Raw genomic sequence first — 25,856 nt, forward strand, 5'->3', positions numbered from 1 at the left:
ATCGGATTGCATCTACATACCTTTGTAGATCACGCGCGGAAGCGTCCAAAGAACGGGGATGAGGAAGTCGTACTCGACGTGATCCAAATCACCGGAGATCCTAGCGCCGAACGGACGGCACCTCCGCGTTCAACACACGTACGGTCAACGTGATGTCTCCTCCTTCTTGATCCAGCAAGGGGGAAGGAGAGGTTGATGAAGATCCAGCAGCACGACGGCGTGGTGGTGGATGCAGCTGTCACCGCAGCAGGGCTTCGCCGTTCTACTACGAGAGGGAGAGGTGTTGCAGGGGAGACGGAGGCGCCAGGACTCAAGGGTGCGGCTGCCCCCTCCCTCCCCCCTTTATATAGGACCCCTAGGGGGTGCGCCGGCCCTAGGGGTGGAGTGCCCCCCAAGCCAGGTGGGACGCCCCCCCACCCTAGGGTTCCCAACCCTAGGCGCATGGGGTGGGCCAAGGGGGGTGCACCAGCCCACTATGGGCTGGTTCCCCTCCCCACTTTGGCCCATGGGGCCCTCCGGGATGGGTGGCCCCACCCGGTGGACCCCCGGGACCCTTTCGATGGTCCCGGTACAATATCGGTGACCCCCGAAACTCTCCCGATGGCCGAAACTGCACTTCCTATATATAATGCTTCACCTCCGGACCATTCCGGAACTCCTCGTGACGTCCCGGATCTCATCCGGGACTACGAACAACTCTCGGGTTACTGCATATTCATATCTCTACAACCCTAGTGTCACCGAACCTTAAGTGTGTAGACCCTACGGGTTCGGGAGACATGTAGACATGACCGAGATGGCTCTCCGGTCAATAACCAACAGCGGGATCTGGATACCCATGTTGGCTCCCACATGCTCCTCGATGATCTCATTGGATGAACCACGATGTCGAGGATTCAAGCAACCCCGTATACAATTCCCTTTGTCAATCGGTACGTTATTTGCCCGAGATTCGATCGTCGGTATCCCAATACCTTGTTCAATCTCGTTTACGGCAAGTCACTTTACTCGTACCATAATGCATGATCCCGTGACCAGACACTTGGTCACTTTGAGCTCATTGTGATGATGCATTACCGAGTGGGCCCAGATATACCTCTCCGTCATACGGAGTGACAAATCCCAGTCTTGATCCATGTCAACTCAACAAACACTTTCGGAGATACCCGTAGTATACCTTTATAGTCACCCAGTTACGTTGTGACGTTTGGTACACCCAAAGCACTCCTACGGTATCCGGGAGTTACACGATCTCATGGTCTAAGGAAAAGATACTTGACATTGGAAAAACTCTAGCAAACGAACTATACGATCTTGTGCTATGTTTAGGATTGGGTCTTGTCCATCACATCATTCTTCTAATGATGTAATCTCGTTATCAATGACATCCAATGTCCATAGTCAGGAAACCATGACTATCTATTGATCAACGAGCTAGTCAACTAGAGGCTTACTAGGGACATGTTGGTGTCTATGTATTCACACATGTATTACGATTTCCGGATAACACAATTATAGCATGAATAAAAGACAATTATCATGAACAAGGAAATATAATAATAATCCTTTTATTATTGCCTCTAGGGCATATTTCCAACAATCTCCCACTTGCACTAGAGTCAATAATCTAGTTACATTGTGATGAATCGAACACCCATGGAATTCTGGTGTTGATCATGTTTTGCTCTAGGGAGAGGTTTAGTCAACGGATCTGCTACATTCAGGTCCGTATGTACTTTACAAATCTCTATGTCTCCATTTTGAACACTTTCACGAATGGAGTTGAAGCGACACTTGATATGCCTGGTCTTCCTGTGAAACCTGGGCTCCTTGGCAAGGGCAATAGCTCCAGTGTTGTCACAGAAGAGAGTCGTCGGGCCCGACGCATTGGGTATGACTCCTAGGTCGGTAATGAACTCCTTCACCCAGACTGCTTCGTGTGCTGCCTCCGAGGCTGCCATGTACTCCGCTTCACATGTAGATCCCGCCACAACGCTTTGCTTGCAACTGCACCAGCTTACTGCCCCACCATTCAAAATATACACGTATCCGGTTTGTGACTTTGAGTCATCCAGATCTGTGTCGAAGCTAGCGTCGACGTAACCCTTTACGACGAGCTCTTCGTCACCTCCATAAACGAGAAACATTTCCTTAGTCCTTTTCAGGTACTTCAGGATATTCTTGACCGCTGTCCAGTGTTCCTTGCCGGGATTACTTTGGTACCTACCTACCAAACTTACGGCAAGGTTTACATCAGGTCTGGTACACAGCATGACATACATAATAGAACCTATGGTTGAGGCATAGGGGATGACACTCATCTCTTCTATATCTTCTGTCGTGGTCGGACATTGAGCTGAGCTCAATTTCACACCTTGCAACACAGGCAAGAACCCCTTCTTAGACTGATTCATATTGAACTTCTTCAATATCTTGTCAAGGTACGTCCTCTGTGAAAGACCAATGAGGCGTCTCGATCTATCTCTATAGATCTTGATGCCTAATATATAAGCAGCTTCTCCAAGATCCTTCATTGAAAAACACTTGTTCAAGTAGGCCTTTATGCTTTCCAAGAATTCTATATCATTTCCCATCAATAGTATGTCATCCACATATAATATGAGAAATGCTACAGAGCTCCCACTCACTTTCTTGTAAACACATACTTCTCCATAAGTCTACGTAAACCCAAACGCTTTGATCATCTCATCAAATCGAATGTTCCAACTCCGAGATGCTTGCACCAGCCCATAGATTGAGTGTTGGAGCTTGCACACCTTGTCAGCATTCTTAGGATCGACAAAACCTTCCGGCTGCATCATATACAATTCTTCCTTAAGGAAACCATTAAGGAATGCCATTTTGACGTCCATTTGCCATATCTCATAATCATAGAATGCGGCAATTGCTAACATGATTCAGACGGACTTCAGCTTCGCTACGGGTGAGAAAGTCTCACCGTAGTCAACCCCCTTGAACTTGTCGACAACCCTTAGCGACAAGCCGAGCCTTATAGATGGTCACATTACCATCCGCGTCTGTCTTCTTCTTAAAGATCCATTTATTTTCTATGGCTCGCCGATCATCGGGCAAGTCAGTCAAAGTCCATACTTCGTTTTCATACATGGATCCTATCTCGGATTTCATGGCTTCCAGCCATTTGTCGGAATCTGGGCCCGCCATCGCTTCTTCATAGTTTGAAGGTTCACCATTGTCCAACAACATGATTTCCAGGACAGGGTTGCCGTACCACTCTGGTGCGGAACGTGTCCTTGTGGACCTACGAAGTTCAGTAGCAACTTGATCTGAAGTTTCATGATCATCATCATTAACTTCCTCTCTAGTCGGTGCAGGCACCTCAGGAACATTTTCTTGAGCTGCGCCACTCTCCGGTTTAAGAGGCAATACTTCATCAAGTTCTACTTCCCTCCCACTTACTTCTTTCAAGAGAAACTCTTTCTCTAGAAAGGATCCATTCTTGGCAACAAAGATCTTGCCTTCGGATCTGAGGTAGAAGGTATACCCAATAGTTTCTTTAGGGTATCCTATGAAGACGCATTTTTTTGATTTGGGTTCGAGCTTTTCAGGTTGAAGTTTCTTCACGTAAGCATCGCATCCCCAAACTTTTAGAAACGACACCTTAGATTTCTTCCCGAACCATAATTCATACGGTGTCGTCTCAACGGATTTCGACGGAGCCCTATTGAAAGTGAATGCGGCAGTCTCTAAAGCATAGACCCAAAATGACAGCGGTAGATCGGTAAGAGACATCATAGATCGCACCATATCCAATAGAGTGCGATTACGACGTTCGGACACACCATTACGCTGAGGTGTTCCAGGCGGCGTGAGTTGTGAAACTATTCCACATTTCCTTAAGTGCGTGCCAAATTTGTGACTCAAATATTCTCCCCCACGATCTGATCGTAAGAACTTGATTTTCCTGTCACGTTGATTCTCAACCTCACTCTGAAATTCCTTGAACTTTTCAAATGTTTCAGACTTGTGTTTCAATAAGTAGACATACCCATATCTACTCAAGTCATCAGTGAGGGTGAGAACATAACGATAGCCACCATGAGCCTCAACACTCATTGATCCGCAAACATCAGTATGTATGATTTCCAATAGGCTGGTTGCTCGCTCCATTGTTCCTGAGAACAGAGTCTTGGTCATCTTACCCATGAGGAATGGTTCACACGTGTCAAATGATTCGTAATCAAGAGACTCTAAAAGTCCATCTGCATGGAGCTTCTTCATGCGTTTGACACCTATGTGACCAAGGCGGCAGTGCCACAAGTATGTGGGACTATCATTATCAACCTTACATCTTTTGGTATTCACACTATGAATATGTGTAGCATTAAGCTCGAGATTCATTAAGAATAAACCATTCACCATAGGAGCATGACCATAAAACATATCTCTCATATAAATAGAACAACCATTATTCTCGGATTTAAATGAGTAGCCATCTCGAATTAAACTAGATCCTGATACAATGTTCATGCTCAAAGTTGGTACTAAATAACAATTATTGAGGTTTAAAACTAATCCCGTGGGTAAATGTAGAGGTAGCGTGCCGATGGCGATCACATCGACCTTGGAACCATTCCCGACGCGCATCGTCACCTCGTTCTTCTCCAGTCTCCATTTATTCCGCAGCTCCTACTTTGAGTTACAAATGTGAGCAACTGCACCGGTATCAAATACCCAGGAGCTACTACGAGTACTGGTAAGGTACACATCAATTACATGTATATCACATATACCTTTCGTTTTGCTGGCCTTCTTGTCCGCTAAGTATTTGGGGCAGTTCCGCTTCCAGTGACCACTTCCCTTGCAATAAAAACACTCAGTCTCGGGCTTGGGTCCATTCTTTGGCTTCTTCCCGGCAGCTTGCTTACCGGGCGCGGCAACTCCCTTGCCGTCCTTCTTGAAGTTCTTCTTACCCTTGCCTTTCTTGAACTTAATGGTTTTATTCACCATCAACACTTGATGTTCCTTTTTGACTTCTACCTCTGCTGATTTCAACATTGCAAATACTTCAGGAATGGTCTTTTCCATCCCCTGCATATTGAAGTTCATCACAAAGCTCTTGTAGCTCTGTGGAAGCGACTGAAGGATTCTGTCAATGTCCGCGTCATCCGGGAGATTAACTCCCACCTGAGTTAAGCGGTTATGTAATCCAGACATAGTGAGTATATGCTCACTGACAGAACTATTTTCCTCCATCTTACAGCTGAAGAACTTGTCGGAGACTTCATATCTCTCGACCCGGGCATGAGCTTGGAAAACCATTTTCAGCTCTTCGAACATCTCTTATGCTCCGTGTCGCTCAAAACGCTTTTGGAGCCCCGGTTCTAAGCTGTAAAGCATGCCGCACTGAACGAGGGAGTAATCATCAGCACGTGTCTGCCAAACGTTCATAACATCTTGGTTCTGTGGGACGGGTGCATCACCTAGCGGTGCTTGTAGGACATAATCTTTCTTGGCAGCTATGAGGATGATCCTCAGGTTCCGGACCCAGTCCGTATAATTGCTGCCATCGTCTTTCATCTTGGTTTTCTCTAGGTACGCGTTGAAGTTGAGGACAACGTGGGCCATTTGCTCTACAAGACATATTGTAAAGATTTTAGACTAAGTTCATGATTATTAAGTTCATCTAATCAAATTATATAATGAACTCCCACTCAGATAGACATCCCTCCAGTCATCTAAGTATAACATGATCCGAGTTAACTAGGCTGTGTCATCATCACGTGAGACGGATTGGTCAACATCGGTGAACATCTTCATGTTGATCGTATCTTCTATACGACTCATGCTCGAGCTTTCGGTCTTCTGTGTTCCGAGGCCATGTCTGTACATGCTAGGCTCGTCAAGTCAACCTAAGTGTTTGCATGTGTAAATCTGTCTTACACCCGTTGTATGTGAACGTTGGAATCTATCACACCCGATCATCACGTGGTGCTTCGAAACAACAAACTGTCGCAACGGTGCACAGTTAGGGGAAACACTTTCTTGAAATTATTATGAGGGATCATCTTATTTACTACCGCCGTTCTAAGTAAACAAGATGCAAAAGCATGATAAACATCACATGCAATCAAATAATAATAGTGACATGATATGGCCAATATCACATAGCTCCTTTGATCTCCATCTTGGGGCTCCATGATCATCTTGTCACCGGCATGACACCATGATCTCCATCATCATGATCTCCATCATCGTGTCTCCATAAAGTTGCTCGCCAACTATTACTTCTACTACTATGGCTAACACGTTTAGCAAAAAAGTAAAGTAATTTACATGGCGTTTCTCAATGACACGCAGGTCATACAAAAAATAAAGACAACTCCTATGGCTCCTGCCAGTTGTCATACTCATCAACATGCAAGTCATGATTCCTATTACAAGAACATGATCTCATACATCACATATATATCATTCATCATTCATCACAACTTTGGCCATATCACATCACAAAGCACTTGCTGCAAAAACAAGTTAGACGTCCTCTAATTGTTGTTGCAAGTTTTACGTGGCTGCAATAGGGTTCTAGCAAGAACGTTTTCTTACCTACGTAAAAGCCACAACGTGATTTGTCAACTTCTATTTACCCTTCATAAGGACCCTTTTCATCGAATCCGCTCCAACTAAAGTGGGAGAGACAGACACGCGCTAGCCACCTTATGCAACTAGTGCATGTCAGTCGGTGGAACCAGTCTCACGTAAGCGTACGTGTAAGGTCGGTCCGGGCCGCTTCATCCCACAATACCGCTGAAGCAAAATAAGACTAGTAGCGGCAAGAAAGTTGACAACATCAACGCCCACAACAAATTGTGTTCTACTCGTGCAAAGAGAACTATGCATAGACCTAGCTCATGATGCCACTGTTGGGGAACGTTGCAGAAAACAAAAATTTTCCTACGGTTTCACCAAGATCCATCTATGAGTTCATCTAGCAACGAGTGATCGGATTGCATCTACATACCTTTGTAGATCACGCGCGGAAGCGTTCAAAGAACGGGGATGACGAAGTCGTACTCGACGTGATCCAAATCACCGGAGATCCTAGCGCCGAATGGACGACACCTCCGCGTTCAACACACGTACGATCAGCGTGACGTCTCCTCCTTCTTGATCCAGCAAGGGGGAATGAGAGGTTGATGAAGATCCAGCAGCATGACGGCGTGGTGGTGGATGCAGCTATCACCGCAGCAGGGCTTCGCCGTTCTACTACGAGAGGGAGAGGTGTTGCAGGGGAGAGGGAGGCGCCAGGACTCAAGGGTGCGGCTGCCCCCTCCCTCCCCCCTTTATATAGGCCCCCTAGGGGGTACGCCGGCCCTAGGAGATGGGATCTCCTAGGGGGGCGGCGGTCAAGGGGTGGAGTGCCCCCCAAGCCAGGTGGGGCGCCCCCACCCTAGGGTTCCCAACCCTAGGCGCATGGGGTGGGCCAAGGGGGGCGCACCAGCCCACTATGGGCTGGTTCCCCTCCCCACTTTGGCCCATGGGGCCCTCCGGGATGGGTGGCCCCACCCGGTGGACCCCCGGGACCCTTCCGGTGGTCCCGGTACAATACCGGTGACCCCCGAAACTCTCCCGATGGCCGAAACTGCACTTTCTATATATAATTCTTCACCTCCGGACCATTCCGGAACTCCTCGTGACGTCCACGATCTCATTCAGGACTCCGAACAACTTTCGGGTTACTGCATATTCATATCTCTACAACCCTAGCGTCACCGAACCTTAAGTGTGTAGACCCTACGGGTTCGGGAGACATGTAGACATGACCGAGATGGCTCTCCGGTCAATAACCAACAGCAGGATCTGGATACCCATGTTGGCTCCCACATGCTCCTCGATGATCTCATCGGATGAACCACGATGTCGAGGATTCAAGCAACCCCGTATACAATTCCCTTTGTCAATCGGTACGTTACTTTCCCGAGATTCGATCGTCGGTATCCCAATACCTCGTTCAATCTCGTTGCCGGCAATTCACTTTACTCGTACCATAATGCATGATCCCGTGACCAGACACTTGGTCACTTTGAGCTCATTGTGATGATGCATTACCGAGTGGGCCCAGATATACCTCTCCGTCATACGGAGTGACAATCCCAGTCTTGATCCGTGTCAACTCAACAGACACTTTCGTAGATACCCGTAGTATACCTTTATAGTCACCCAGTTACGTTGTGACGTTTGGTACACCCAAAGCACTCCTATGGTATCCGGGAGTTACACGATCTCATGGTCTAAGGAAAAGATATTTGACATTGGAAAAACTCTAGCAAACGAACTATACGATCTTGTGCTATGTTTAGGATTGGGTCTTGTCCATCACATCGTTCTCCTAATGATGTGATCTCGTTATCAGTGACATCCAATGTCCATAGTCAGGAAACCATGACTATCTATTGATCAACGAGCTAGTCAACTAGAGGCTTACTAGGGACATGTTGGTGTCTATGTATTCACACATGTATTACGATTTCCGGATAACACAATTATAGCATGAATAAAAGACAATTATCATGAACAAGGAAATATAATAATAATCCTTTTATTATTGCCTCTAGGGCATATTTCCAACATATTTCTCGTTGCTAGTTGGAAGCAAACATTCGGTGTACGTAGAGTCATATCAGTGGCAGATAGGGCTTGAGAGAATATTGATCTTACCTTTAGCTCCTTGTGGGTTCAACACTCCATACTTATCACTTCCACTTTTGGAAATTGCTACGATGATTTCTTGCACTTGGGGATTATCAAGCTCTTTTCTGGCGCCGTTGCCGGGGAGCAATAGTGTGGGGTTGATATTCTCGTGTGTGTTTGTTTGCTTTCTTCACTAAATAGATTTTGTTTTTCCTTTTTTGTTCTGTTTAGTTGTGGGTGAAACATACAAAAAAAATTTAAAGAATGAAAATACAAAAAAAAATTATTACTTGCCTCTCATGCCTAAAAAGTTTTTCAAAAAGAGAAGTGATTGGAAAGTTATGCATTGAAGAAGTGAGGGTCAACCTTGAGCACTTGTGTTCATGCTCATGGAAACAATGTAGAATTTTTCATGGAAGTTTCTCTATAAATAATTATCCCCTTGTATATATCCATTGTATTATAAAAATGATGTGCCAAGCTTTGGTTTTAGGATGATTAGATTGCTTGTTTACTATATGCAGAACAAAAACAGAAACTTTAGCTGTAGCGCGTGATTTTACATCTTTTACTAGAAAGTCAAATGGGTCTGAAACTTTTTGCACATTACTTCTGCATAAATTTCTCAAATTATCAAATTTATTTCATAATTATTGGAGTCACAGAAGTTCACTAAACTTCTAGATTACTACAGACTGTCCTGTTTTAGACAGATTCTGTTTTCTATGTGTTGTTTGCTTATCTCTACTTCTAATGTCTCAGTTGGTAGTCCGCGTTTCGGGTTTTATTTTCGTCCCACCTCACCCGGTCTTTTTTGGTACTTCTTTGGTACTTCCTCCCACCTCCACCTCAGCCGCGAAAAACCAAAGAAAACCCCGCGATCGAGTCCCGCACACGCCCAAACTCCCGTCGTTATTAACTAAAATGATTGAAAATAAACCACGGAGCACAAACCGGCGAAAATTAACTAGCGAAAAAAACAGCAAACTGTGCGATCTCGATCTTGTCTGGTTTTTCTTTCGTATCTCACCCCGCACGTAAAACAAACCTCAATCTCGATCTGTTTCATCTCAGCCTCCAGCCCCGAGAGGAGCCGCCGCCGCCGCCGAGAGGAGACGCCCCAGCCCCGAGAGGACCCACCGCCGCCGCTGCCGCCGCCGAGAGGAGACGCCCCAGCCCCGATAGGATCCGCCGCTGCCGCCGTTGGGGAACGAGGTCGCCGCCGCCTCCCTCGCCCGCGGCCATGATGACCGATCTGGCGTTGGCGCCGGAGATCACCCTCTGGTCCATGGCCTCGACTAGGTACGAATCCCTCCTCCACTTCTTCTGGTTTGGTTATTTCCGCATCTTGATCCGATTCGGGCGTGTGTGCAGTTTGCTATGATCTGGCGACGGGGATGCAAGGAGAAGCTGCTGCGGTTTCAAGGGGCCGTGAGGATGCCCACCATGAAGGCGTGTCTGGGATGATGGAGGTGATATCCGCCAGATCCCCGTTGTCGTCGACTGGCGGCGGCCAACTTCTCCTCTTCCATGGCGTCATCGGGGCCTTCCCCTGCCAAGCGTAGCGGCTCCTTGGCTGGATCACCGTCGCACACCTCACCGGCGTGGTCGGCAAGATCTGCATCTCGATCCTCGCCACTCTCCATCCTCTTGCAGGTAATAGGCTTTCCGCCCCCTCTTTTATCTCCGGCGTTCTCGTGTGCACGGATTGTGAGCGTGAAGGAATATTTCTCTTCTATTTCATGGTGCTGCTGTGCTCCTTCTGCTTTCACACTGCACATATATAGATTCTTCAAAGGAATTGGATGCTGATAATATCAACTAAGTTCCCTGAATGTGATATATATTCTTCCCTCGCTTTGAATTGATTGCCCCAAACAATATATCTCTGGTTGACAGTCATGGCCTATTATTATTGTTGTTAATTTACAACACTCTGCGCTGTATTGTCCAATCATGGTCCAAACTTCAACTTGGTTGTGGATTCATTGTATGTACCATATGCTGTTCATAGCTACAAAATTGCAATCTCGCGAAAATGTTCTTGAATACAGTAATTTTTTTGTCACATAACCCATATGCTGATGATAAAGTTTGTTGTATGAGCTTGTGGCATACTGATCCGACAGGTGGCAGGTATGCATTCAGATGTTGCAGCTCTAAGGAAGGGTAGTATATGGCACATGGCTTCGTGGGTTGTTCAACAAGAAGTGTTTTGGGCATATTCGAAAGGCAATCTTGTGAAAATTATACATCGATTTTCTTATTCCGTCATCAGCTTCTATTGATATGAGCGATACAAAAAGTTCAGCACTGAATTTTAGTATGTTAACTTGCAAGATTTCTCACGACTATGTTTTTTTGTTATAGGTTTATAAATTTCGAAATATAGTTGCAGCTTCACGGAATGGACGGCCCAAATTATGTTAGTGTCTATATGTTTACTTGGTGGTGGTCTAGCGTGAGTGACACCTGCATCTGTAACTTACCCATTGGATGTTCTTCGAAATCACCTGACAACACAGGTGATGCTTTTCTTCCTTTCGTGATTTGTGAATAACACTAAGCCAACCAGTCAATCAATATAACTTCCAGTTAGAACTTAGAGCATCTTTACCTAACGCTTTCATGCAATGTAGCTTTACAGACCAAAGGAACAGGTTTTAGTAAGCTAAACTTTCATGTCTATAAAATTCTGCAGAAAACCACTAGGTATTACAAGGGCATCTTTCACACGTTGTCTACAATTTGTAGAGAAGAGAATAGTAGAGGATTGTATAAAGGCCTTTGGTCCACCTTATTGGTAAGCCGTATGTTTCTGCTGAGAATTGTTTTTTAGTTGACTTCCCAGTAACTTTTATGTGTTACAGGGAGTTGGACCTGATATATCAATCAACGTTTATGTATATGAATCCCTGAGGTCTCATTGGAAAATGGAAAGTTGAATGTCAAACTGTGCGACCAATGATTTGATATGGTACCTCCCTCTTCTCTCTTCTATGAACCCTATAACACACGTCTCAAATCTTAATTTCTTTTATCCTATTGCAGGTTAATTCCAGTTGGGTGTGTTAACCTACAGTAATCAATCAAGTCAACAAATATAACAATGATACTTTGTCTTCTGATTTTTGGTGATGATTTTTTTTGTGACTGAACTAACAGGAGTTGAAGCATGTGTTCTTATTTTTTATATGACTAGATGCATATGAACTGAAGCTCCATAATTTTCTTTTCAAGTCGACATTGGTGGCAACCAATACAATTAGCGTTATTTACAACCAATGAAGTCTTATAATTTTCTTTCTTAGAAATATACAGTGACGCTGACTATCATTTAGTAGCTCTACAGGCACTAGCCAAAAACAATAATGTTTATTTATTTAACCACCAAATAGAACAATAGGTTATTCTGCATTGTGGGTACACAAATCACAACACTATATTTCAGCTGTAGAAATCTGTGTGGATGCCTGCTGATATTTTAAGCCTACATATTGCCGATTTGGTTTGAGTAATGCTTGAAGCATAATTTACTTCCTAATGTGCAAATAGCAGTATCATTTTTTGTCAAGAAACTGAGAAGACGGAAGAGAGTTGGTGTTGTCAGTGTGGTGAGCCTATGCGGCAACCACAAGGCTGAAGTCTGCTTTGATCGTTATTCAAGATTTGAGCCTTGGCTCCGGTTTTGATAGCTCTATATCAGTAAGTTTAGTCCAGTAACTATTTTAAGTATCTTTACTGTGCATAGTTGCATACATTTTATTCATGGATTAGTCTTGGTAATATTAACATTTGAAAAGCAATTTTTGTGTGACCATTTTTTCATCTTAGTATCTCCATCTACCAGCAAAAGTCAACGTGCACAAACCTGTATTTAACATGCAACATGAGATAGTGTGCATCGAAACTATGCTTATGTTTGTGACATTCATGTGGCATCTCATGCAGATAGATTTTATTATCCATTTCTGTAGCATGCAATGTTTATTTTCTTCTTTTGGTCCATAATCCCTCCTAAAAGAAATATAAGAGTGTTTAGATCACTAAAGAAGTGATCTAAACGCTCTTATATTTCTTTACATATGGAGTACATGTCATGATTGTTGGATACACATGCAGACTTTCAGCGAGTTTTTGTTCTCGGACTTGGGATCCACAGTCCAAAGTTGATTGGTGGATCAAGTGAACTTGGTGCATCTCCATTCAAGCTGGAGTACAATTACCGGCCTGCTTGTTTAGCGCAGTCTCCACAATCATACAAGCAAATGAGCAGCTGGCGACCCAACACACAAAGTTTCTATCTTCTTATTTTCTATACAAGTAGCAGCTGGCGCAGCGGTGGTGTTGATGAACGACACCCAATGCAGAGGCGGCAGTTACCATAGGGAAGAGGTCAAGAACATCTAGCTCTTGTGGTGTTCCTCCTCATTATTGTCATCGCCATCAACAGCAACAATGACGACCGGCTCATGAGACAGCTACTAGAGAGGGAGCGAGGAAGGGGGAGACAAATCTTTCAGGTACAATGGTATGACAACCATGTTCTGAACTATCAATGAGATTTGGTGCTAAGTCAGCATCGTGTTTTATCCAATCTATCAAACACCATAAGTTTCATGTCGAATGTGTTGTAGAAATGTTCTTCCATAAATATGGTTTTAGTCCTTCATATTTTAGTATCGTTGTAAATTTATCCATTCACATATCACTCCGAGAAACATTTTTAATTGGGGGAAGGAAGAATGGGAGAAAAGAAGAGTGCTTTGACGTAAAAAAAGAAGTCGTCAATATAGCCCGTTGCAACGCACGACGTTCTACTAGGAGATGCAAGTGGAGTGGAATAATGAAAATACATTGCATCAAATACATTTTTTGATTGTTACTGTAATTTTTTTCTATACATGTGAAATTGGAAATGCATTATGCTTATGTATGCAATCAGAAAAAAAATTAAAAGGCCAGTGACAACGCACGGGCATTGTACTAGGGAAACAAGTATTGACATTGTACTATGGAAACAAAACAAATAGACATGCAGACTAAGCTCCATATCCAAGGGATTTTGGTAGTACATGCCATGTTTATGCTCACTGTTGAATAGTTTGTATATAACTATTTATGCAATACTTGGACCATAGGAGCAATTCATTCTGTATATTTTGCTGGGGATTGTGCCTTGCAGTCAATTTATAGAAGGGTAAGATGTATCGCAATATCTTTGACTTGCATTCTCTGTGATGTCAAGTAAGAAAATAGAATATATACTCTTTGAATTATCTTTTTTTTTTGATGTCTCTATCTTACTTATATAATCCAATTGGCATTTGCTAGAGTTTCTGTTGATGAAACATTTGTTTTGTGATGTGAGGAGGTTCTGTTTGTGACTTGCATCAATTGTAGATACGGTTCGTAGATCATGATATCTGCACAATCTCAATCTACTTCTATGACCATATATTGTATTAATGGGTTGTGTCAGGGTTATTTTATCAACTACTGGGTTGTTGATCTACATTACGGTTTAATTCTTACACGAATTAATGTTGACTCGATTCCCTGTAGTAGGTTGAGAGGCTTCTCCTCTCATGATTTACTATGATTAGTTTGCTTGGCTCCATGCTCCTCATGATTTCTTTGAATTTTTCTGTAGGTGCTCGGTCAAAAATCACCTAAGGAAAATATGTTGTTCTTCTCTACAAGGGTTGCATGTGGAATTTGAGGAGAATCTGTGCACCAGCATCCGACTCCTTGATGTTGCTCTGATCATATTGTGTAAATATATTTCTAATAAAGCAATCGCCGATGGTGTACATGTTATAAATAACAAGAATCATCAAGTGTGAGCGATGGCAACATCATGATGGGATGGTATGTACTGTTGTGCTCATCAATAGAGTTAGATCACTTTTCTGTCTGAGAGTCGATTTTTTGTGCGTTAGATGGATTGACAAGTACCAAAGATTGATGCCAAGCAGAACTAAAACCTGTCCATGGATTACCTTCAGTCCCGCATTCCAATCAACAACATTGGGCCGAGCGAGCGCGCGGGTGGCGCAAGAGGCAATGGGCAGCCGGTGGAGACTGAGTGGTGAGCGGCGGTGGTGAGGTCGAGAGGTTGGCACCAGCGGCGAGTAGGCAATTACCGTGACGGGCGAGCGGACGGGGCTTGTAGGTGTCACGATTGCATCACAATTGGAATAAAGTAAACAATGCATACTTGTGTGGCCATTGACTGATTTTGTGTGTTGTGTGCTTGTGTTAACAGCCAGCCAAATCAATCAGCCAAGGGCCATTATGTACGTGAGCGTGTTAGCAGTGGGTATATCTGAAGATTATTTCTCAACTCGGCATGTGGGTAGAGACTAAAAAGACAATGCCATGGTAGCATGGCAGACCTAGCAAGTGCCACGAACATCATGATATTCTTCCTTTTCTTAATTCCTTGATTTGAAAAATAATTTGCTCTGCGTGTATAGGAACATAGCAGTCGGGCAAACGACACTTTGGCATCTTGATCTATCAAGGGAAATATTTTTTTTACTTTAGAAAATGTGGGTTCGGATTGGTCTGTTGAGTTATGGCTGGCTGATCGGATAATTTTTCTATTTAAAAAATGTAGCAAATATCATTTCATTAGAGATTGGTCTGTTGAGTTATGGCTGGCTCATCGGAATAAATTTTTCTATTTAAAAATGTAGCAAATAGCATTTCATTAGAGATGGCTTTGCAGCAAAACGCAAATCACGCAAACCAAGCTATTGCCGCCTCGTCGCTCTGGCCGGGAGCGACAACAACCGCGGGTCTCTTCTTCGCCTTCTTAGTCGGCATCTCCTCCATTCGGATGCCTGCAGCACGAGCCACTCCGCCACCGCCTGGGACTCAACCTCCAGGATGTTTAGGTCCGTCTTCGGCCATCCGGCATGCCACACCGCCACGTCGTAGGCACGAGAGGCCTCATCGGCGGTGGGATACGTGCCGAGCCACCAACGCTGCCCGACATCGGAAAACTCCAGTCCAAAGTTCTCGGAGGGCTTCGCCCTCATGCCGAAGAAACCGGACTTTCCCTTCGGCGTCTTCTTCGGCGCCATCGGGGAGCGGGCGGCGGCCGAGCAAGGAGCGGGGCGGCGACGTGCGGCGCGGGGCGGAGGCGGACGGAGCGGGGCGGCAGCGTGCGGCACGGGGCGGAAGCGGACGGAGCGGTGCGGCGGACGAACCGGAGAGGAGGCGGACAGAGCAGGGCTGGAGAGGAGGCGGACGGAGCAGGGCCGGAGGGGAGGCAGACGGAGCGGGGCCTGGCGGAGGATGGACCGGAGGCGGAGGTGGCCGGAGAGGAGGCGGGCGGGGTCGGGGCGGAGGCGAACACGATGGGGCAGCGCGGCGGCATGCGGCGGCCTAGGCGGAGTGGAATCAGTGGTGGGGGTCTGGATCTATGGCGAGGCAAAACCTTAAAAAGTTAACATGTAACTCTTGCAAACTATTTCAAGAGCCCATGGCAACGCACGGGCAGTCTACTAGTTTTGATGAATCTATGAGTAGTATCGGAAGGTATGAACCATGGATGAGTTAGAATACAGTAGATATTACACCAACATGAATTTAGAATGAGTTCAAAACAGTACCTAAAGGAAGTGATTTGCTTTATTATACTAACGGATCTCACAAAGTTTTTGTTAAAGTTTTGTGTGAATGAAGTGTTCGAAGATCGAGGAGCTATCAATATAAGAAGAATAAAGAGAGGCAAGAGCTCAAGCTTGGGGATGCCCAGGGCACCTCAAGTAAATATTCTAAGGATACTCAAGCATCTAAGCTTGGGGATGCCCAGGGCACCCCAAGTAAATATTCTAAGGATACTCAAGCATCTAAGCTTGGGGATGCCCCGGTTGGCATCCCATCTTTCTTCTTCAACAATTATCGGCATACCTTGGTTTTTGTTTTGTTCACATGATTTGTGTCCTTTGTTTTTTTGTTCTTCCTTTATGAACCAAGCTAGTATGAGATAGCCCTTCATTGATTTATAGAATGCTTCATGTGCTTCACTTATATCTTTTAAGTATGATCTTATAGAATTGCTCTTTGTGCTTCACTTAAATCTTTTGAGTATGGTTTTATAGAATGCTTCGTGTGCTTCACTTATACATTTTGAGCTTGGACATTGGTTAGTTTATATTAATTGTAGAAAGCTCCATGAACTTCACTTATATCTTTTGGAGTATGAATAATACTATCATCTAAAGCGGGTTTGGAAGAGTGTCAACTCTAGGAACTAGTGATCCCACTATTCCGAATGAGAAGAATTTTGCTTATGTGGAGAGTAGAAAAATTTCTATGCTTGTGGATCATGAAAAGAATGCTTTATGTGATGGTTATATTGTTGAAATCATTCATAATGCCACTGAAAATTATTATGAGGGAGGAATACATGCTTGTAGGAGTGCAATAATATCAAGTTTTTCTCTCTATGTGCTTAAATTTTTGAAGTTATACTTGTTTTTCCTTCCTATACTAGTTGATTCTTGTTCCCATAAATTGTGTGCTCACAAAATCCCTAGGCATAGGAAGTGGGTTATGTTTAAATTTTCTAGTCATATTCTTCATGATGCTCTCTTTATGTTTCAGTTCTTATCTTTTATGTGAGCATCATTGAAATCATCATGCCTAGCTAAAAGGCATTAAAGAAAAGCGCTTGATGGGAGACAACCCAATATTTACCCTTAATGTTTTTGTGTGTTCTCATGATTAAGATACTGTAGTAATCATGTTTTATAGCTTTTGTTTTAATAAAGTGCCAAGTAAGACCTTTGGGAAGACTTGGGTGAAAGTTAATGTGATCTTGCTGTAAAAAACAGAAACTTTGCGCTCACGAGATTTGCTGACATTTTTTTTATTGGAGAGTGCGATTAGGTTGATTCTTTTTGAAGAAGATTAATAGACAAATTCCTCATGTCCAACAATTTATTTCATAATTTTTTGAGTAGCAAAGGTATGGTTAGTGTTCATATCATTACAGACTGTTCTGTTTCTCACAGATTCTGTTTTCATTGTATAGTTTGCTTGTTTTCTAGTTTCTATGACTTATATTTCTCAATATAAATTGTAGAAATGATATGGTACAGTAGGCATTTGTTGGCGTTCTGGGAACGGGGGTCCCCAGACTTGCCTGCCTACGGCCTGCGGCGTGGCTCGAGGAGGGGCCCAGCACGGCCCATCTTCATCAACACAGACCCAAGACCCTCGCGAGGGGCCAAGCCTCGCGGGGAGGACGACACGGAGCTTCCTCAGGCACGGCCTCATCAGGCTGGCTCGCGAGGAGGCGGAGAGATCAAGGCGGGGTACCTCACGAGGTGCCCGTGACGCAAGCCATGACGACCAAGGGCGCCAGGCGGGCGCCAGCCCGCGCAGTGTCCTCCTTTCCTCTTTGGTGCAAAGGGAGCAAGCGCAGACGAGAGCATCAAGTAAAGGCACCCGTTTCGGTGCAACGAGACCAAGACCAGTCCAACGGCAGGGAGGAAGTCATTGTGGAGCCCAAGCCAGCGTCACCACCAGAGCCTTTGGTGGGCGAGGACCAACTTTAGTCAGGATAAGTGTACCAGATGTTCCCCTTCAAAATGGCCAATTGTTGGCGCCCTTCCCGCTCAATATTTGGGAAGAGGCCCAGGGCCTTTGCCTATAAATAGGACTAGCCACCCCCAGGGTAGGGGGGCAATCAAGAAGGGAGAATCTAGAAGTCAAGAGAGAAACAAGCTAGGATAGGATCGAGTAGCATCACACAGAGAGAGAGAGAGCGAAGGGCGACTGAACTCCTCCCAGCAGTTCATCCCCCCAGCCAAGAACAGACCCTCGCGAGGCTGTTCTTCCTTGTACTGCTCATCATCATCAGCCCAAGAGGCAATCCACCACACCACACACTGGAGTAGGGTATTACACCACAACGGTGGCCCGAACCAGTATAAACCCTGTGTCTCTTGTGCTGTTCTTTCCATAGATTAGATCTTAGCGAGGCGGAGGGGTGCAGGTAGGTAGAAGGCGAAATCTCCGCGCGCACCCCAGTGTTCGAACCTCGAGGGTCTGCCGGAACCCGAAATCCGACATTTGGCGCGCCAGGTAGGGGTGCACCGGAGTTTTCCCTTCTGCCACCGCCACGACCTGCCCCGCGATGAGTAGCGCGTCGCCCGCTCCGGCCGCCGGCTGCCGGCGCCAGCACGGGGGCCAGGGGGCTCTGAGCCCTGGCCCCAGCCCTGCAACGGGTACGGTGGCCAGACAAGTTCAAGCCAACGACGCCGCCGTGCTACAGCGGTGCGACTGATCCGCTGGCCTTCTTGCTAGCGTACGAGGAGGACATCCTCGAAGCTGGAGGTGATGATAGGGTCATGGCCAACTGGCTTCCCATGGCCCTCACCGGCGCTCCGCGCGCATGGCTGCTCCACCTGCCGGCAGCCTCTGTGGCCTCTTGGGAAGAGCTCCGCAGCCTCTTCCTCGCCCACCACGCTACACCAACACCCCCGGTCGTCGCGGCCCTCCTGGGCGGCTCGCAGGCGCCGCCTACAAGTCACCACATCAAGCCGTTCATCCGCCGGGTCAGTGTTGCTTCCACGTGGCAGGGGGCTCCCCCGGACCGGGCGGCGCCCAAGGCCGGCCTGACCTTCAGCTCGGAGAACCACCCCTCCAACTCGGCCTGCTCGGGTGCGCTCCCCATGCTGTGCACCCCTACCATCTGCCAGGTGGCCGTCACCAGAACTCTCATCGATGGCGGCGCGGGCCTCAGCGTGCTCTCGGTTGAGGCCTTCAACCTCCTCCGCATACCCCTGGAACGGCTGCAACCCAGCCGACCCTTCTCAGGCGTTGGGGGCGGGTCATCCAGCTCCTTGGGACAGATCCGGCTCCCAGTAACCTTCGGCACCTATGAAAACTTCCGCACGGAGCTAGTCGACTTCGACATCGCCCCCATCGGCCTCCCCTACAACGCCATCCTCGGCTATCCAGCGCTGGCCCAGTTCATGGCCGCGACGCACCCGGCGTACAACCTCATGAAGATGCCCGGGAGCAGCGGTGTCCTCACCGTGCACGGGGACACCGAAGATGCGCTGCGAGTGCTTGAGCTCGCCTTCAAGACGGCGGCGTCGGCACAGCCCGCCGACTCGGAGACCCCCGAGGCCAAGGGGGCTGCACCCGCCAAGAAGAAATAGTTGTTCACCCAAGACAAGGCAGAAACCAAGCAGATACCCGTCGATGAGGACGGGTCCACCAATGCCACTTTCACCATAGGAGCCAACCTCGAGCCTGAGCAGGAGGAGGCCCTGGTCAGGTTCCTGCGCGCGAACAAGAAGGTATTCGCTTGGGAGCCTGACCAGTTGGCGGGGATCCCTAGGAGCGTAATCGAGCATCACCTCAACGTGTGCCCCAACGTGCGCCCTGTGAAGCAGAAGGCAAGGCGGCAGTCCACAGAAAAGCAGGCCTTCATCGTCCAAGAGACTCGCAAGCTAGAAGCCGCTGGGGTCATTTGCGAGGTCCGATACCCGGATTGGTTGGCCAACCCTGTCGTTGTGCCAAAGAAGGGAGGGAAGGAGCGCATGTGTGTCGACTTCACCAACCTCAACAAGGCATACCCGCAAGATCCATTCCCGCTCCCCCGCATCGACCAGATCGTCGATTCCACCGCAGAATGCGACCTGCTATGCTTCTTGGATGCCTTCTCTGGGTACCACCAGATCAAGATGGCGGTAGAAGACGTCGAAAAGACAGCCTTCCTAACCCCGTGTGGGGTGTACTGCTACACATGCATTCTATTTGGGCTGCGTAACGCAGGGGCGACCTTTCAGCGGCTGATGCACATCACCTTGGGCCCGCAGCTCGAGAAGAACGTCGAGGCTTACGTCGATGACATAGTGGTGAAGTCTCAGGAGGCCAGGACCCTGATACAAGACCTGGAGGAAACCTTCGCGAGCCTCAACGCAGTGAACCTGCGGCTCAACCCAGAGAAGTGTGTGTTCGGAGTCCCCTCGGGCAAGCTCTTGGGTTTCCTCGTGTCCCACCGAGGCATCGAGGCTAACCCGAAAAAGGTCAAGGCGGTCGAGGACATGAGCCCGCCAAAGACCCTCAGAGAAATGCAGAAGCTCACTGGGCGCGTGACCGCGCTAGGGCGCTTCATCTCCAAGTTGGGGGAGCGAGCGCTGCCCTTCTTCCAGCTAATGAAGAAAAAGGGGCCCTTTGAATGGACTGAAGAGGCCGACAAGGCGTTCCAAGATCTCTAGAGATACCTGACCAGCCCTCCGGTCATGGTGGCTCCGCGCCCTCAAGAGCCCCTAGTGCTTTACCTCGCCGCCACTCCCTACTCCGCTAGCGCAGCCCTGGTGGCGGTTAGGGAGGAGCGTCGAATCAAAACCACAGCAGCAACCCGGGACAAGGCAAAACAGGAACAAGGAAGGCCCACAGAAACCGTCACCGCGGCTAAGGAGGATCAGCCGCCGCAGAGGAGTGCACCGGAGGCGGAAGGGGCCCCTCTCCCAGATGGCCAGCCTCCGGAGGTCCCATCGCCTCAGGAGGCGCCATGGTCTCCGGGGGGCATCACCAGCACTGACGCACACAACCTCGTCTAGCACCCAGTGTACTTCGTCAGGACGATGTTGCGGGACGCGAGGGCACGGTACCCCATGCCTCAGAAGCTCCTCCTCGCGCTACTGGTGGCCTCGCGCAAGCTGCGACACTATTTTCAGGGTCACCCCATCAAGGTCGTCTCGTCATACCCCTTGGAGAGAGTGCTCAGGAGCCCTAACTCAGCCGGAAGGGTCACTGAGTGGAACATAGAACTGCAAGCGTTTCAGCTCGAATTCAGCACGACCAGAGTCATCAAGGGAGCAGCATTAGCGGATTTTGTGGCAGAATGGACGGAGGCCCCAGGCTTCAAGGCCGACGAAGATTGGTCCCTCTCCCTGGGAAGCGAGGCGCCAGAAGGATGGGTCATGTACTTCGATGGGGCGTTCTCCAGGCATGGCGCTGGGGCTGGGGCGGTGCTCATATCGCCCACTCAGGACAAGCTCTACTACGCTGTACAACTCTGTTTCCAGCAAGGTGAAAAGGTCTCCAACAACATAGCGGAGTATGAAGGTCTAATAGCGGGCTTGAAGGCCGCAGCTACCCTGGGGGTGAAACGCCTCACCATCAAGGGCGATTCACAGCTCCTTGTCAATTTCTCCAACAAGGTGTACGTGTTGGAAATATGCCCTAGAGGCAATAATAAAAGTGTTATTATTATATTTCCTTGTTCATGATAATTGTCTTTTATTCATGCTATAACTGTATTATCCGGAAATCGTAATACACGTGTGAATACATAGACCACAATATGTCCCTAGTGAGCCTCTAGTTGACTAGCTCGTTGTGATCAACAAATAGTCATGGTTTCCTGGCTATGGACATTGGATGTCGTTGATAACGGGATCACATCATTAGGAGAATGATGTGATGGACAAGACCCAATCCTAAGCCTAGCACAAAGATCGTGTAGTTCGTTTGCTAGAGCTTTGCCAATGTCAAGTATCTCTTCCTTCGACCATGAGAGCGTGTAACTCCTGGATACCATAGGAGTGCTTTGGGTGTACCAAACGTCACAACGTAACTGGGTGACTATAAAGGTGCACTACAGATATCTCCGAAAGTATCTATTGTTTTATGCGGATCGAGACTGGGATTTGTCACTCCGTGTAAACGGAGAGGTATCTCTGGGCCCACTCGGTAGGACATCATCATATGCGCAATGTGACCAAGGAGTTGATCACGGGATGATGTGTTACGGAACGAGTAAAGTGACTTGCCGGTAACGAGATTGAACAAGGTATTGGATACCGACGATCGAGTCTCGGGCAAGTAACATACCGATAGACAAAGGGAATTGAATACGGGATTGATTAAGTCCTTGACATCGTGGTTCATCCGATGAGATCATCGTGGAACATGTGGGAGCCATCATGGGTATCCAGATCCCGCTGTTGGTTATTAACCGGAGAATGTCTCGGTCATGTCTACATGTCTCCCGAACCCGTAGGGTCTACACACTTAAGGTTCGATGACGCTAGGGTTATAAAGGAAGCTTGTATGTGGTTACCGAATGTTGTTCGGAGTCCCGGATGAGATCCCGGACGTCACGAGGAGTTCCGGAATGGTCCGGAGGTAAAGATTTATATATGGGAAGTCCTGTTTTGGTCACCGGAAAAGTTTCGGGTTTTATCGGTAACGTACCGGGACCACCGGGAGGGTCCCGGGGGTCCACCAAGTGGGGCCACATGCTCCAGAGGCATACATGGGCCAATTATGAGAGGGCACCAGCCCCTAGGTGGGCTGGGGCGCCTCCCACCATGGCCCATGCGGCTAGAAGGGAGAGGGGGCAAACCCTAAGGGCAGATGGGCCCTAAGGCCCATACTCCCTGCGCCTCCCTCTCCTCCCCCCTTGTGGCCGCCACCCATAGATGGGTTTTGGGGCTGCCGCACCCCTTGGGGTGGGAAACCCTAAAGGGGGCGCATCCCCCCTCTCCCCTATATATAGTGAGGCCTAGGGCTACCCATAACACATGAGTTCTCTCCCTCTTGGTGCAGCCCTGCCTCTCCTCCTCCTCCTCTCCCATGGTGCTTGGCGAAGCCCTGCGGGATTGCCACGCTCCTCCACCACCACCACGCCGTTGTGCTGCTGCTGGATGGAGTCTTCCTCAACCTCTCCCTCTCTCCTTGCTGGATCAAGGCATGGGAGACGTCACCGGGCTGTACGTGTGTTGAACGCGGAGGTGCCGTGCGTTCGACACTTGATCATCGGTGATTTGAATCACGACGAGTACGACTCCATCAACCCCGTTCACTTGAACGCTTCCGCTTAGCGATCTACAAGGGTATGTAGATGCACTCTTCTTCCCCTCGTTGCTGGTTTCTCCATAGATAGATCTTGGTGACACGTAGGAAAATTTTGAATTTCTGCTACGTTCCCCAACAATGGCATCATGAGCTAGGTCTATTGCGTAGATTCTTTGCACGAGTAGAACACAAAATAGTTGTGGGCGTTGATTTTGTTCAATATGCTTACCGTTACTAGTCCAATCTTGTTTCGACGGTATTGTGGGATGAAGCGGCCCGGACCGACCTTACACGTACTCTTACGTGAGACAGGTTCCACCGATTGACATGCACTTGGTGCATAAGGTGGCTAGCGGGTGCCAGTCTCTCCCACTTTAGTCGGAACGGATTCGATGAAAAGGGTCCTTATGAAGGGTAAATAGCAATTGGCATATCACGTTGTGGTTTTGCGTAGGTAAGAAACGTTCTTGCTAGAAACCCATAGCAGCCACGTAAAACATGCAAACAACAATTAGAGGACGTCTAACTTGTTTTTGCAGGGTATGCTTTGTGATGTGATATGGCCAGAAGAATGTGATGAATGATATGTGATGTATGAGATTGATCATATTCTTGTAATAGGAATCACGACTTGCATGTCGATGAGTATGACAACCGGCAGGAGCCATAGGAGTTGTCTTTATTTATTGTATGACCTGCGTGTCATTGAAGAACGCCATGTAACTTACTTTACTTTATTGCTAAACACGTTAGCCATAGAAGTAGAAGTAGTCGTTGGCGTGACAACTTCATGAAGACACGATGATGGAGATCATGATGATGGAGATCATGGTGTCATGCCGGTGACAAGATGATCATGGAGCCCCGAAGATGGAGATCAATGGAGCTATATGATATTGGCCATATCATGTCACAACTATATAATTGCATGTGATGTTTATTATGTTTATGCATCTTGTTTACTTAGGACGACGGTAGTAAATAAGATGATCCCTTACAAAATTTCAAGAAGTGTTCTCCCCTAACTGTGCACCGTTGCTACAGTTCGTCGCTTCTAAGCACCACGTGATGATCGGGTGTGATGGATTCTTACGTTCACATACAACGGGTGTAAGACAGTTTTACACAGGGAAAACACTTAGGGTTAACTTGACGAGCCTAGCATGTGCAGACATGGCCTCGGAACACGGAGACCGAAAGGTCGAGCATGAGTCGTATAGTAGATACGATCAACATGAAGATGTTCACCGATGATGACTAGTCCGTCTCACGTGATGATCAGACACGGCCTAGTTGACTCGGATCATGTAATCACTTAGATGACCAGAGGGATGTCTATCTGAGTGGGAGTTCATAAGATGAACTTAATTATCCTGAACATAGTCAAAGATCTTTGCAAATTATGTCGTAGCTCACGCTTTAGTTCCACTGTTTAGATATGTTCCTAGAGAAATTATAGTTGAAAGTTGAAAGTAGCGATTATGCGGACAGTAGATAGCTTATGTCCTTAATGCACTGCTCAGTGTGCCGAACCCCAAACGTAGTTTGTCGATGTTGCGAACATCGGACATACACGTTTTGATAACTACGTGATAGTTCAGTTAAATGGTTTAAGTAGAGGCACCAAAGACGTTTTTGAAACATCGCGGAACATATGAGATGTTTCGAGGGCTGAAATTGGGATTTCAGGCTCGTGCCCACGTCAAGAGGTATGAGACCTCCGACGATTTTCTTAGCCTGCAAACTAAAGGAGAAAACCTCAATCGTTGAGCTTGTGCTCAGATGGTCTGAGTACAACAATCACTTTAATCGAGTGGGAGTTGATCTTCCAGATGAGATAGTGATGTTTCTCCAAAGTCATTGCCACCAAGCTGCAAGAGCTTCGTGATGAACTATAACATATCAGGGATAGATATGATGATCCTTGAGGTATTCGCGATGTTATGAAACCGCGAAAGTAGGAATCAAGAAGGAGCATCAATTGTTGATGGTTGGTGAAACCACTAGTTTCAAGAAGGGCAAGGGCAAGAAGGGATACTTCATAAAACGGCAAATCAGCTGCTGCTCTAGTGAAGAAACCCAAGGTTGAACCCAAACCCGAGACTAAGTGCTTCTGTAATGAGAGGAACGGACACTGAAGCGGAACCACCCTAGATACTTGGTAGATGAGAAGGCTGGCAAGGTCGATAGAAGTATATTGGATATACATTATGTTAATGTGTACTTTACTAGTACTCCTAGTAGCACCAGGGTATAAGATACCGGTTCGGTTGCTAAGTGTTAGTAACTCGAAATAAAAAGCTACGAAATAAACGGAGACTAGCTAAAGGTGAGCTGACGATATATGT

At 47.1% G+C, this 25,856-nt stretch overlaps 1 long non-coding RNA gene across 1 annotated transcript; it reads left to right on the forward strand.

The window, feature by feature from the left end:
- Window positions 1-10,223: 10,223 nt before the first annotated feature.
- On the forward strand, window positions 10,224-14,451 carry LOC123083107 (uncharacterized). Its single transcript, XR_006439209.1, has 5 exons — window positions 10,224-11,195; window positions 11,372-11,473; window positions 11,541-11,647; window positions 11,722-13,193; window positions 14,324-14,451. It is a non-coding gene; the product is annotated as an uncharacterized lncRNA (long non-coding RNA).
- Window positions 14,452-25,856: the final 11,405 nt, after the last annotated feature.

The sequence above is a fragment of the Triticum aestivum genome, chromosome 4A, assembly GCF_018294505.1.
Source record: "Triticum aestivum cultivar Chinese Spring chromosome 4A, IWGSC CS RefSeq v2.1, whole genome shotgun sequence".
NCBI classification, from domain to species: Eukaryota; Viridiplantae; Streptophyta; class Magnoliopsida; order Poales; family Poaceae; genus Triticum; species Triticum aestivum.